The sequence below is a fragment of the Leptodactylus fuscus genome, chromosome 3 (assembly GCF_031893055.1).
Source record: "Leptodactylus fuscus isolate aLepFus1 chromosome 3, aLepFus1.hap2, whole genome shotgun sequence".
NCBI lineage: Eukaryota > Metazoa > Chordata > Amphibia > Anura > Leptodactylidae > Leptodactylus > Leptodactylus fuscus.
This window is the reverse complement of record NC_134267.1, coordinates 40,413,432-40,426,029: the sequence shown is the minus strand read 5'-3', so window position 1 is coordinate 40,426,029 and position 12,598 is coordinate 40,413,432. Positions and strand designations below refer to the sequence as shown.

The following is a 12,598-nucleotide window of genomic DNA, read 5'->3' as shown; positions in this document are numbered from 1 at the left end:
CCAAAAGTGCAATGTGTGGCCTTAGACTAAATGTGGCCTAACAACAATCCTGCCTTTTATGTTATTTTAAGGGTAAAATGAAGTAAGACTCTGTTCACATCTACATTGTTCATTCGTATTGTCCTGTTCTATCAGGCAGAAAGGCAAAAACGTTGGATCTGAAACACAATGGACACCAACAGCGTCTGACAGCTTCATTATGGAGTCGGTCAGGTTTCCAGTAGGGCATGTGACGTATGATCAGTATGCTGTCACATTTTGTCCACCATTTTTTACATAATCTGAGATAGAGATTTCTAATCCTACACAGATGTGAACACAGCCTTAGACGTCAATAACCATATAATATAATAAGCACATACATCTATATATGTAAGTCCTTACAAATCTAGCAGTGACCTTAGACTAACAATGTACAGATACCTATCATTGCCACCACTACAGTCTATGAGATGACCCTTATATAATAACGCCAGCTCCATATACATAGCAGTATTGTACGATCACAAGGATGTATACGATGGTCTCACCTTGGTTTCCTGTGTTCTGTTCTCTTCAATGCCTTGTCCACCTGGATTCCAAAGAGAACAGGAACAAACAGTTGAGGTAAGCTGCAATTCTTAATCTCCACCCAACTGTGACGAAGGACAAGAGGAGCGAAGGGGGCAGGTTAGGGGGCAGGGAGCTGAGAAATTGCCCTCCACTTGTTATTCAATGTCCCGCCCAAGATTTCTGGCACAGTTTGTCTGCAGGTAACAGCATGTCAAAGATGAGACTAGTACCTATACAGCCAAGCGGGAACTCTCCAGACTCCTTCCTATGTGGATCCCCCTTTGGTTTTTATACTTATCATGTATAGTCGTGAACATTTCCGAAATTCCTCCCTAGCATTGTAGCACTTGCCAAGTTTGTGAGAGGTGCAAACAATGTGGTGTGTGAGAGCACAAAGCTATATCCTGGAGGCGAAGGAATTACGCTTGGACTTTAGTACCTGAGGGCTGCGTTCCTTGTGGATTGTGAATTTAACTCTTTCCTGTAGTACGTCATCACAATACGGTCATCTCGCTGCCTGCTGGCTGGGATCACTTACTGTTATTTAGAGTAGTTTATGTCAAATTATGTTAGATACCATTAAGTAAAAAAAACACTTGAAAAAAAAACAAAAACAGAGATAAAGTTGAACAAATGTAAAGGGTCTGTAACATGCCACAAATGTAATATACCACAAGAGGGTTAAAAAACTTAAAGGGATTGTCAGGGATATGTATATTCTTATATTGGGCCAGGGAAGGTGAAGAATTAAAAAAAAATTCCATATTCACCTGTCCTCGGTGGTCTGGTGTTTCCCATTACATTTGCACAACTGGATCACGTTGGCTTCCTAGATGTTAGCCATTCCTAGGTTTGACTCAAAGAAATGCAGAAAAATCTGCAACAAAAAAAAAGCAGATTTTCTGCAACGTTGGGCCTCAACCTAAAAAAGTTTTACCCACCTGGGACATTTTTGGCATACACTGCCTACCAATAAGTATTTGGACACTGGTGGTAGAGTAGAAAAACAACATTTCTTCCTATCCAATAGTTGGTAGACCCCAGCAGATGCTTCCTTACGGATGGTATTGATGAACACAATACTCCCGGATGCCTGGTGAGACTCCTGGTGTATGTGAGCCATCGGTTGGGTGCAGTTTCTCTGGCCAGCACTTGTCAGTCTCTATCTCTCAGTTTCGGGGGTCTGCAGACTCGGGTCATATTCCGACAATCACCATTCACCTTCCACTTCGTAATCACATAGAACACTGTCGATTTTGGATAATTCAGTTTGCTTGCTATGTCCCTTAAGGATCGACAATTTCTGTGATACCCCACAATTACCGCTTTCTCGAAATTGGACAACCCTGCACTTCATGGCATCTTGCATGCGACTAATTCCAATGCACTAAAGCCAGTGCTGCTTCCAATTTAACGGCAGAAGACGTGACATACATCACGACCACAGATGTCTTCATTTGCATGGGCGTCCAAATACTTATTGGTAGACAGTGTATCCCCATCATATGCCATAAGTGTCCCATAGATTGGAGAGTATGTTGCATATGTTCTGCTCCATTGACTTCTGCGGGACTTCCAAGAGTAGTTGAGCAACATATAATAATAATAATAAATTTTATTTATATAGCGCCAACATATTCCGCAGTCCTGTACAATTTGTAGGGTTCAAATACAGAAAGAAAGATACATTACAAAGAAATAGTCACTTCACACAATGGGACTGAGGGCCCTGCTCGCAAGAGCTTACAATCTATGAGGTGGAGGGGGTGACACAAGAGGTAGCAGGGGCGGCATTGCTTATACAGAGGTCAGACACTTTTGTAATAGAGGTGACTGTCATTACATAAACATAAGACTTTATGAGCCGTCGACAGTCGTGTCCTTTAACATGTGGATGGAGCTTGGACCTATAAAGACCTATAAACATATGACTTGTGAGAACAGACTCCCAGCTTCTGTTCTTCTTGGAGGTCCCAATAGGGCATAACCCTTTAACCCCATTTATGTAGGGGCCACACATTTGAAAAAACAGTAGAAATGTTTTTGGCCGTTGCAGAAATGCAGTGAATAAAATGTTGTGTTTTCCAGTCTCGGCCAAGTGAAGGTGATTTTATTTAATCTCATCCTCATCCTGCAGAAAAAATGTAAGAGAACTTTCAAAAAGTCATGTGTTTTTGAATTTTACTCATGAAAACGCTGTGTTTTCCCCATAGACTAAAACAGGGGGGAAGCAAAAATAAAAGAGCCTCAAAACAGGATTTAGTTACGAGTGTAGCATAGGATAATACCAGATCTACAGCTGCCATAATCCCAGTTTTTGCCCAGTGTTTGCATGTACTATAATAACACAATCCTTCACAAATGTATAAATCCTATACTGCTTTTTCCCAATTGTATAAGTAAATAGATGGATACTGTCAGTGACGTACTATGGAATGTGATGAATACATGGATGTGTACATTGCTTGTTCTGGATAATTTCTTCATATCGCTGCTATCAGTTGTGGATCAGATATAATCTGTGGAATTCAACTCCTTCTATGCTTCAATAGCAACAAACCGTAAAATACTGTATATCGTGTAGCCATAAATAAGGTAGAAATGTATCCAGAAGTTCTTATTCATTTATAATAAGTTCATATTCTGGGGTCAGACCCTAGACCAGGGGTAGGGAACCTTGGATCTCCATCTATTGCAAAACTACTACTCCCAGCATGCATACCTGTTCTTCTGTTCTTGGAACTCCCATGGAAGTGAATGGAGCATGTTGGGAGTTGTAGTTTCACAGCAGTTGGAGAACCAATATTCCCAATCCCTACCCCTGCCCTAGACCGCACCCTATAATTATTCCAGACACCTACCATTGATCAAACCATAGACCAGACCATAAACCTAATCAGACCAAGAACAAAAGGACGGAAATAATGAATTGTACGCTCCCAGGTCCTCTTCGCGGTCATCCTCAGTGGGGTCCGGAGAGCTCGTGTTCCTGGTCGGTATTTAAGCTAGGGGTCTACCATTTGTACCCCATTGTTACAACACAACTATAGGAGATTCCGTTACTTACTATGAAAGGGGGTTACAAGAGTTGTCCATGCTTTTTTTTTTGTAATCTATGGCTTATCTTCAGTATAGGTGGGGCGCCAATAGCCAGTCCCTTGATGGATCAGCTGTTCGGAGCAGCACCAAGCCTGTGTACTGTATATTAGTGACCAGGGGCCTTTACTGCAGCTCAGCTCCCATTGACTTTTTTGGTCAATTTCCTAATAAATAATATATGTATTTACTCAGAGTGCCCTGCCCATCTGCTTATACTATGACGGTAGGCACAGTCTCAGTCTTTTGTGATTTAGTAAGGACTTTCCACTATTTGTTTGTGTGGTTATCACACTTCAGACATGAGCAATGTGTAGCAGACGGGATTAACCGAGTCATAATTAAAAGTATTCTGTGTATTGTACCTCAGATTACTAACCAGGATTACTGTAGCAAACTGATATCAACATCCTGGGCTGTGCTACCGGCGGTGGAATGATGATGTCACTGTGTTTTTTTACTACTATGTTGTTTATTCACACCCTTAACAACTATGTCTAGTGAGCAAAAACCGGGAAAATGAGAGTGTTGTAACCGGTGAGGATGTGTGAGTCAGTCATTCATCAGCATTGCTCATGTCCATGACCATCAGCTGACTACAGAACCCATAGAAAACAAACAATTACAACCTCATAGAGAATACTGGTAATTACCGGGGACAGTAACATAACACATGGAGGCGCTCTACTCAGTTATACATTGTAAGAATACGAAGAATAGATTATGGAGATCTCCTCCGTCCCTGCAGACATGACTTTATGTCCTAGATGTGAAGATCTTCCAAGAATGAATGGAATGTGTCCTGACATTATTACCGATCAATGGGAATATCCGGTAGACGGGAGGTTGTGCTGTATATACTGCATAGAAAAAGCGCTGCTCGCGATTTCCACATGGTACTCAATATTAATTGAGATACAAAAATTAGTACAAAACAATTTGGGCACACATGTAGAATCTCAAAGCAATAAAAGCACTTGCAATCTGAGAATGAGACACAACCAATACCTTATTGGCTCCCCTCCCATCCAACCTCTCTGTCTATCCTCAGTTATCCTACAGAATCTTTTAGATTTTCTAAGAGATACACTGTGTATGGGTGAAAGGTCAGCAAGGTCACTAAATTGACCTTCTCCTCTCTAGACAAGTGTGTTACATTCAATGCCTTCCATTTACGAAAGAAGTTCCCAGTGGTGGAATCCTTCTGCCTCTTTGTCTCAACTCAAATGGTTGGATCACTTTGTAACCAGAATTGTAATAGACATCTCTTTGCCACCAGGCATACAGAACAAAATAATTTAGGCAAGCTTCATCATCCTTCAGGTTCTGACACATCGACCTCATGACTAGACTCATGGGGTGAATATTCAGTTACTACATGGAGGCAACCATTTGAAGAACCTCTGTTCAGAAAATTTGGCTCTTGGAGCAGGATCAAAAGTCACGATATAAGTTGGACTAAGATGTTGAAGGCCAAGATCACTTAAGGCATGATCCTGAAATGGGAACTCTCCTCACCTTCTTCAAGACCGAACCCTTAAGAATATACTAACCTTGAAGAATTCTCTCGCTTTGCGTCAGTTATATTCAGTTGCCTTCTGCAGGCAGAAATATTGTTAGGGTGACAATAGGACTAGAGATGAGTGAGTAGTACTCGATCGAGTAGGTATTCGATTGAATACTACGGTATTCGAAATACTCGTACTCGATCGAGTACCACTCGCTATTCGAATGTAAAAGTTCGATGCAGAACCAGCATTGATTGGCCGAATGCTATACAGTTGGCCAATCAACGCTGGTTCTTCTTCTACCTTTAGAAGTCTTCTCCGTGCAGCGTCCCCGCGGCGTCTTCCGGCTCTGAATTCACTCTGCCAGGCATCGGGCCTGGGAAGAGCCGACTGCGCATGTCCGCTTGTAGAGGATCCAGCCCGACCCTCACTCGTGGACTTGGTAAGTATAATTTGATCGAATGTTGCCTACCCCTGAAACAAGCATTTTTCCCCCATAGACTATAATAGGGTTCGATATTCGATTCGAGTAGTCGAACATTGAGGGGCTACTTGAAACGAATATCGAACCTCGAACATTTTACTGTTCACTCAACTCTAAATAGGACCAATCGGGCATAGGTTAGTGATATGGTAGGGGGATTTGGATAACAATAATTTGTCTAGCTTGCTCTGGGATGTTTCACGTTGTACAAATTGCAACCTCACTGTTATTAAGTATGTAACTTGAGCAAATTGTAGGAATTGGAAATGGCCTAGTTGGTATTTCTGTACTATTTCATCTCTGTTCAGGCAGTGAGGTTCATTGTAATATAGTAAATTATGTACCCATAGAACACCCCTCTATCTTCACAGCTGAAAGCCCCTGGAGAAAATTTGGATATTTGTAGGCTCTATAGGGCAGTTTTAACTTTTTGTGGGTGGCTCTCCAGATGTCAGTGGTAGTTAAACTAGTCAATGTGGAAGAGTCTCCAGTGGGGAACAGCATACAAGGTGCCAGGGGGGCACAGAGCTCCGCCTCCAGTGCCTTGTCTGAAAAACTTCTAACCCTATCATAAACATACTGTGAGAGGCATGCCAAGTTTCACACCCTTATGTTTGGCATGTTTTACCTGCCATGTTCTCTGGAAGCCATCACCATCTGAACATCGATCCTAGGCCTCCTGCCATTCCACAGGAATTCAGAGATATCATTGTGTTTTAAGGACAGTGAGTGTTCTGATCGTGTCATCTATGGTTATTAGTCAAGTTTTAGGTACTAAGGATAGGCTTAAACAAAAATCTATTCTCCACCCTGTTTGGATATGTGAGTAACAAGTGACTTCCCTATCCTGTAGGTGATACTGTCTCCTACTGTTTGTCTGAAAAGTTGATCCCGCAGAGCAGACATGGCCTGTTCTCCACATATGCACAAAATTAAAGAAACATTAACCCTGTAGGTTCTCTGTAAACAGAAACTAACAAGGATATTACACGTTGTACAATCTAACAACATAACATAGTTTATCATATCAACTTCCATTATTCGTGTCACTGGGGCTCAACTTTGTCCTCCCCGAGACAATATAAGATATATTCAGCTCACACACGGTGCCAAAGACACAGTTATAGTGGATATTATAACTAGAACAAAGATGAATGTACTTTATTTACAAAACTATGGACACAAAGATCAGGACGCACCAGGATTGAGTGGATTTGTGTCCAGGACCTATAGTCCATAAAGGCCCAGAGTCATAAGTATCATTCCAATTTAGGCCCTTTGTTTGTGGCCCTCTTCATTAGTCTTAGTCCTTCAGGGTGCCCAGTGGCCATTCTCCTCATGGGTACAGGAATTTCATGTGGTGTAAAAAGATCTTAAAAGGACTTAAAAAATCCTCCATATCCTAACTGGAATCTGATGTTCCGTTGGAATAGAGCGGAGCAATTTCTGTTCTATTGTCGGTGTTTCCTACTCATTTCAATGGAAAAGAGGATTATCTCGTATTTGTAGGCAATCTTATTTCGCAGGATATGACCTCAAGATTTACTCCTTATTGACATCATCAAGGTATTTAATAATGACTTGTTTGGGCCTATTGTCAAGCCATGCGGGGTAGTAGATAATATTTCCCCTGGAGATCCTACTCTATGTGCCCACTCCACATGTGTATGGTGTGAAAGTCCAAGGGCCTGTAGCCAGACCATTTTACAGATATGTTGTAGGTCCCTGATAGGCGCAGTCTGTGGAAGCCCCACCATCCTTAAATTATTATGGTGGGACCTGTTCTCAAAGTCTTCCACTAAATCTGTAATGGCTGCGGTAAGTGTAAGCAGGTGCAGGGGAATAGCTCACCTAGCTTCACATGTCAGTGCCGAAAGTCCACTGGTATTAGTTTGGCTTAAAGGCACCATTTTGAGGTGCTTACAGTATAATGGGTTCAATAGTTTTTTTAGTTTATTTATTTTACTTTTTTTGAGGTGGACATGGATAAATATCGTAAAATAATCCGCCCCCTCACAGTGGAGGTCTATGTAGACCGCCAGGCTACTTTCTTGAAGCGGATACTGCGGCTGATTCAGCCCCGGCGTCCACCTCATGGCAGCACATTCATTTGGTAAGCACATTCATTTGAGCCTACTGCGGAGGGGGAAGCCACGACTTTTGGAAACTGTGACAGTCAGGCCAGGCGCATTTTGGCCCGAGACTGACGCTTCCCGTGTCACTCTCGGGGCCAAAATCCACCAATCTGCTCCCCGAGTGAACGGGGCCTTAGAATATGCCAGTTTTCTGGCAAGAGTTATTATAAAGTTGTGAGGCCAAGTGTTCCAGGCCCACCATTCTCTCGGCTTCGTCTTGCTTTTGCAAAAAAGGCATTTGGTACAAGAAAAGGCCATAGATGCCCATAGGTGGGTGAGGCAAAGGTTATTGTTTAGCCTTTAGATAAATGACTTATTATATTACAATCCTGGACCACGTGATTTAAAGAGGACCTTTCACCAAGTAGAACATACTACATAACATACATCATTGGATTTTCGCCGTTTCCCTGAACAATATGGTATTTTTCTTTTTACAATCCGTCCGCCCATTCAAAAGATTCTCCAAGTGGGCGGGAAACTTTTAACTTGGCACAGAAAAACATAAGGTTAAATCCCACTAGGAGAATGAAAGTTAGTTCACATATAATCTTTTCAATGGGTTGACGGATTCTAAAAAGAAAAACACCAAATTGATGAGTGGAACGGCGAAAATCCAATGATATTTAGATACTTCCAGTTTATGGAGGACCAAATCTTGATGTACATGCAGTACAAGTATATAGTGGTGGACAGACCTATGCATTCTATATTTATGCTAATCTGCTTGTATCATCTAGGGACTGATCACAGTATCATGGAGGATGAAATACTTTCATGCAGATCTAACTTTCGGCTTCCAATATCTTAAATGATAGAAAGTCTGTAAATAGATTTTATGATTTGCTCCTCTCTCTAATTCCCCACAATGCATTCATGTCATGTAAGCACTGAACATAATACGTTGTGCCTTACTCTACTGACAGGTGCCAGTTAGTGAACATCAATCTTAGAGTGCCCCCTGCTGGTATACTGAAGTGCTACATCTGCACTTTGATTTCTATGGTAAACTTTGCAATTTATCAGTGACCTCATAAACCTCAGCAGCTTATTCATAGCAGAGACAGGGGTGTAACTTGAGAGGACGCAGAGGGTGCAGTCGCATCAGGATCCAGGAGCCTTAGGGGGCCCATATGCACTGGCATCAGTATTGAGATTGGAGATTCCATCTGGCCCATAAACCAAGGAGACCCACAGATTACCCTAACCACACTAAGGTGGATTAAACTCCTTAGCACTCCTAACCATCACTATCAAGAATTCGCTGTAGGGGTGAGGTAGAGGGCTCCGGACAAAAGATTGCACAATATCACAAAGTGGTGTACATCATACCTCCCAACTTTTGAAGAACTGAAAGAGGGACAAATTTAGTTCCACCCATTTTTATGTTGACTCGGCTCATTCTCATTCATTTTTCATGTGCCCCCACACAGTATAATCCTCAGTATAGTCCTACAGTCACCCGTAAATTATATAATAATCCTACAGTCACCCGTAAATTATATGTCCCCCCTCCATCTCTCCCCCAGTTTCATGTCTCCCCTCCATCTCTCCCCCAGTTTCATGTCTCCCCCAGTTTCATGTCTCCCTCCATCTCTGCCACCAGTTTCATGTCCCCCATCTCTGCCCACAGTTTCATGTCCCCCCATCTCTTCCCCCAGATTCATGTCCCCCCATCTCTGCCCCCAGATTCATGTGCCCCCATTTCTGTCCACAGTTTCATGTCTCCCCATCTCTGCCCCCAGAATTATGTCCCCCCATCTCTGCCCCAGATTCATGTCCCCCATCTCTGCCCCAAATTCATGTCCTCCCATCTCTTTCCCCAGAATCATGTCCCCCCATCTCTGCACCCAGATTCATGTCCCCCATCTCTGCCCCAGATTCATGTCTCCCATCTCTGCCCACAGTTTCATGTCCCCCCATCTCTTCCCCCAGTTTCATGTCCCCCCATCTCTTCCCCCAGATTAATATCCCCCCATTTCTGCCCCCAGAATCATGTCCCCCCATCTCTGCCCCAGATTCATGTCTCCCATCTCTGCCTCCAGAATCATGTCCCCCATCTTTGCCCTCAGATTCATGTCCCCCCCATCTCTGCCGCCAGATTCATGTCCCCCCATCTCTGCCCCCAGATTCATGTCCTCCCACCTCTGCCCCCAGAATCATGTCCTCCCATCTCTGCCCCCAGATTCATGTCCCCCATCTCTGCCCCCAGATTCATGCTGTTTCCCCCCCCCTTCATCTGCACCCAGTTTCATGGGCCCCCTTCATTATGTTCCACCTCAATGTTTAACACAAAAAATCACTGATACTCACCTTCCAACGCTCCCCTGCAGCTCTCTCCACAATTTCACTAACAGAGTTGTAGGCGCGATGTGACATCATCACATCGCGCTTACACATCCACTAGCCGGAGCGCCGCGGCAAAGCAAGGAGCTGAGCTGTGACAGCTCCTTGCTTTAGTTGCGTATGTATTTAACTGAGATCTGCATCCTCCAGACGAAGATCTGAGTTGAAATCGGGACATACCTCCCGCCGACCGGGACTGCAGGACAGGACACCGAAATCCTGAATGTCCCGTGGAAATCGGGACGGTTGGGAGGTATGTGTACATAAATGACCAGCATATAGGTACATAATATTAAACTAGTAACGCCCCACAATGGACACAAAATAATAGTCAAAATACATATCTAGCCAGCCAAATATACATACCCACAGACATAGTGGTATAATAAAAGTTAAGCCAAGATAAACCAAGGGAGATCCACACTACACCGCAGGAAAGATAATATTAAATGCCTGACACGCGTTTCGCCGCAAATGGACTAATCAGAAAGCGAAATAGATTGTGTAGAACGCGATATATATACACATATACATAAAAGAAATCATTAGAATCACCTGTAAACCGTTCCCCATTCCCGGAGCACTGTGTTCACATCGGCTTACGGCTCACCAATGACGCCGCCACACATGCGTAACACGGTGATGTCATTGTGTCCATGTGTCAGTGCTGAGTAAAGTTCTAGCCAGCACCCACGCGTGAATGCGCCAGCGTATATGCTGTACATCAAGCCGATGTGAAAATTAATGCCCCAGAGACACCAATGAATTTCAATAACCAACATAGATACCCCATAGTAATATGGTAATTAATAGAGATGAGCGAACAGTGTTCTATCAAACTCATGTTCGATCGGATATTAGGCTGTTCGCCATGTTCGAATCGAATCGAACACTGTGTGGTAAAGTGCGCCATTACTCGATTCCCCTCCCACCTTCCCTGGCGCCTTTTTTGCTCCAATAACAGCGCAGGGTAGGTGGGACAGGAACTACGACATCGGTGACGTTGAAAAAAGTAGGCAAAACCCATTGGCTGCCGAAAACATGTGACCTCTGATTTAAAAGAACAGCGACGCCCAGCTTTGCGTCATTCTGAGCTTGCAATTCACCGGGGACGGAGGTTTCCGTCCAGTTAGCTAGGGCTTAGATTCTGGGTAGGCAGGGACAGGCTAGGATAGGAAGGAGAAGACAACCAACAACTCTTATAAGAGCTAAATTTCAGGGAGAAGCTTGTCAGTGTAACGTGGCACTGACGGGCTCAATCGCCGCAACCCAGCTTTCCCCGGATCCTGAATGGAATACACTGACAGTGTATTCCCGTATACCCCATATATACACCCCAAATCCCCGTTCCAACGGTGTGCCCTCCCACCTTCACCCCAGAAATACACTGGAAGTCCCCTAGCAATAGAATTGGGGCTATATACACCCACTATTTTTCCTACTGCCATATAGTGCCAGTTTCTGACTGGGAATTCAAAGAATATATTGGGGTTACAAATACCTTCAAGTCCTGCCACTGACATATAGTGCCAGTTTCTGACTGGGAATTCAAAGAATATATTGGGGTTACAAATACACTCAAGTCCTGCCACTGCCATATAGTGCCAGTTTCTGACTGGGAATTCAAAGAATATATTGGGGTTTCAAATACCTTCAAGTCCTGCCACTGCCATATAGTGCCAGTTTCTGACTGGGAATTCAAAGAATATATTGAGGTTACAAATACCCTCAAGTCTTGCTACTGCCATATAGTGTCATTTTCTGCCTGGGAATTCAAAATGCGCAAGGCTCCCGGAAAGGGACGTGGACGAGGCCGTGGGCGAGGTCGGGGGAATGGTTCTGGGGAGCAAGGTAGCGGTGAAGTCACAGGGCATCCCGTGCCTACTCCTGTGGGGCAGCAAGCATTGCGCCACTCCACAGTGCCAGGGTTGCTTGCCACATTAACTAAACTGCAGGGTACAAACCTTAGTAGGCCCGAGAACCAGGAACAGGTCTTGCAATGGCTGTCGGATAACGCTTACAGCACATTATCCACCAGCCAGTCAGCCTCTGCCTCCTCTCCTCCTATTACCCAACAGTCTTGTCCTCCTTCCTCCCAAAATTCCCAATCTTCCCAGAACAATAACCCCAACTGTCCCTGCTCCCCAGAGCTGTTCTCCGCTCCTTTCATTGTCCCTCAACCTGCCCCTCCATGTCGCGATTCCACGGACCTAACAGAGGAGCATCTGTGTCCAGATGCTCAAACACTAAAGTCTCCTCCATCTCCATTCGATTTGGTGGTGGATGACCAGCAACCCACCCTCATCGACGACGATGAGACGCAGTTGCCGTCAGGGCATCCAGTTGACATGCGCATTGTGCGGGAGAAGGAGATGAGACAGGAGTTGGAAGAGGAAGTGGTGGATGATGAGGACACTGACCCGACCTGGACAGGGGGGATGTCAAGCGGGGAAAGTAGTGTGGATGTTGAGGCAGGT

At 44.1% G+C, this 12,598-nt stretch overlaps 1 protein-coding gene across 1 annotated transcript in view; it reads right to left on the bottom strand.

The window, feature by feature from the left end:
* The window catches only part of FERMT1 (FERM domain containing kindlin 1), a 33,352-nt gene extending 32,732 nt beyond the window's left edge, over positions 1–620 (bottom strand). The window contains exon 1 of the mRNA XM_075267420.1: positions 531–620. The gene's annotated coding sequence lies outside the window, so the exon portion shown is untranslated. The remainder of the gene's footprint in view (positions 1–530) is intronic.
* Positions 621–12,598: the final 11,978 nt, after the last annotated feature.